Below are 3,279 nucleotides of genomic sequence, written 5' to 3'. Positions count from 1 at the left end.
AAGGAGGAACCTGAGCCACAGACACCAAAGAAACACAGAAACACAGCAGCCATGCAGTCAAGAAGCCATCTTTGATTCCGCCATCTTGTTGTAGTCTCTTTGTCAACCGCCATCTTGATTTGTAGTCAACCTCTATCTGCCTTGAACATTTGATCTATACACACAAAGACCTTCTCTCTCTTTCACACACACACACACACACACACACACACACACACGCTGTTTATACAGTTGAAACCAGACGTTTACATACACTATAGACAATCACTTTCCTGTTTTAGGTCCGTTAGGATTACCAAAATTATTTCTATTTGCTAAATGCCAGAATAATGAGAGAAGGATTTTTTTAGACAATTTTTTATTACTTTCTTCAAAGTCAGAAGTTTACATACACTAAGATTATTATGCCTTTAAACAATTTGGGAAAGCCCAAATGAAGATGTCATGTCATGGTATCATTTCCACATCTGTACGTACACATACAATGCAACAGACACATGTTATATTTTTTATTTACATTTCATCATATTTTGTTATCAGTTTATTATTTGTGTAAAGAACAACTATGTGGTTAATTCCAAAAATAATAATCTATGGTCTTAATAAAATTAAGAAAAGTAATCAAAATGTAGTCAAATGTTATTAGTTATATCACTTTGAGAACGTAATTGAAATAGTAACACTACTATTACATTTTCAACAGGGTAACTTGTAATTTTAACCAACTACATTTCCAAAGTAATGGGGGGGGGAGGGAGGGGGGGATCTGTGAAATCTGGTTCACAGTGGTCAGGAAATATAGTTTGGAGAGGGAAATTAAAATGTTGAGCTAGTTGGCTCATGATCCTAAATTTTAACCTGGGACAATTGACAACCAGTTTCAACAATGGATCAACATGGGTATTACAGCGATAAGCACAATAATTGATAGGGGTATGATTAAAAAATGTTCCAAAGTTAAAGAGAGAATTTGGCCTGGGCAATTCCAATCACTTTAGATATCTCCAAGTACGAGAATATTTCGACAGAGAAATAAAACCAAATCTTCCACATGAGCTGAATAAAGTGATTGTAACATTTAGTAATTCATATATTAAAAGCAGGGAGAGTGATATCTGCACTGTATAGAGGTGGTTTAACACAAGTGATGTAAAGTGAACCACCACCAGCTCCAGGATGTGGAAAGAATTTTGCTGGAAAAATATAATCCGGTTCTTCATTACTCCTAAACTTTCTACGTACACAACAAACATGTTGGAGTCAGTGTGGGGAGCAAAATACAGATCACTCTCAGGTTTTTTGGGAATGTGCACAAATGAATGATGTGTGGGTGGAGTTAAAAACAATACTGGGGGTATGAAAATGCCAAAGTTGTACCTATGTAACCTGACAAGGGAAAATGTTCAGTGTAAAGATACGATATTCCGTCAGTGCTGCTAGCAGCAGCCAAGAAGATTAGATTAGATTGTACTTTATTGATCCCACAGCGGGGAAATTCACTTGTGCAGTAGCATACATGTTACAAAGGACAGAACAGAATGGCTTAGGTTACATAAAGAAACAAATAATAAAATAAGATCAAACAAAATAAAATAAAATATGCAATTTACATCTATGAATACTATGAGGAACTAAATACTGTAGGCAATTACCAGGAAATGATGTAAAAAGGACCCTCTGACTGGTGGAAGAAATATTTGACATGGAAAGACTCACTTATATTTTGAGAATCCAACAAGTCAAATTTGAAGTGAAATTGGACAAATGGTCAGCATATTGTAGGTCCCAGACCAGAGACACCGCTTGAGTCTTGAATGTAAACTTGAATGATGATATTTATAAACCGCTTCAACAATTCATGTACCCTTGTTATGCACCGTCAGTTGTGTTAGTTGGTTTTAGTTCAGTGTCACTTTCTGTTTTATTTTGTGTTAGTTGGTTTTAGTTCAGTGTCACTTCTTTTTTTTATACTTCCTGTTCCAGTGCATATGTTGTCAGTGTCCGTGCCACTTCACGTTTTGAACTAAGAAAGAGAGACCCTATAATGTTTGCACATTCAGCTGTGAGCCGTTTGATGGCTTCCTCTGTCTTCATTGGACAGAAGAAGCCAAGTGCCTTAAATCTTGGGTCTAGCAGTGTTGCAAGAGACAGGATGCTCATACTCTGCACCTTGTATAGCTTCTCCCTCAGGAGCCTTATGAGGTGCTCTCCCAGTTCCCGAGCCACAGGTACTGCTACTTTTGCAGTCTCCTCCTGGATCATCTTCTCAATCATTTTGAGCAATGGCACCGCTTTGGAGCCAGATACTTTTTTCTCTTCTGAGAGCTCAATTGTGGCCTCAAAAAAAGGAGAAAGTACTGCCAGGCACTCACACACAATAGTGAAATCCTCTGAGGTCAGAGCAGGAATGTCAGTTTTTAGGCCCCCAAAGCTGCCCCCACAGGCTCTCTGAGCTCAGTACTCACTCCAACATCTGGAAGGTGCTGTTCCACCGAGTTTCGACCTCTTGGATGAGTTTCTTCTTGGGCATCCCCATCTGGTCTTGAACTTGGTCCAGCTTTTCCTTTAAAGATAAAAAAAAAAGTAAATATAAAAAAGTAAATAATGTGTAAACAAATGTGAAAATAATGTTACTCACTTTGGCAGTTGTGCTGCTTCTAAAATAGCCCACCAGCTTTGTTGCCTTTATGCTGGATAGTGCTGGGGTTAGTTCCAGGGCCTTTTTCACTACTAAATTGAGCGTGTGAGCAATACACACTGCATGGCGAAGCTTCAGCTCCCTGCCACAGGCAATCATGTTTGATGCACCATCAGTAACTAGATAGATAGATAGATAGATAGATAGATAGATAGATAGATAGATAGATAGATAGATAGATAGATGCTTTATTGTCATTGTACAACATATACAATGAAATCCTCCTAGATTGTGTTATAAGGATAAGGATACCCATCACCTATGGACACCATACAGTGACCATGTTCTCACATTCAGCCTTGCACAGTAAACTGAACTAAACAAGTTACCTTTGATCGGATGCCCCATTCCTCCATGAGGGAGGATTTCACACTGGCCAGGTTTTCTGTGGGAATTTCAGTACACCAAGTAGTGTAGACTTCAGACATGTCATCTCATCAATAAAATGGCATGTTACAGCCAAGTATGCGTCCATGTTTAGAGATGTCCACATGTCTGCTGTCAAACTAACTGCAGCAACTTTCTGGACCTGAGCTTTGGCCTCATGCTGGTATCTCTCCTCAACCATGGCCTTTACAGTC

Source organism: Solea solea, chromosome 2 (genome assembly GCF_958295425.1).
Source record: "Solea solea chromosome 2, fSolSol10.1, whole genome shotgun sequence".
NCBI classification, from domain to species: Eukaryota; Metazoa; Chordata; class Actinopteri; order Pleuronectiformes; family Soleidae; genus Solea; species Solea solea.
Note: the sequence above shows the minus strand (reverse complement) of the source record.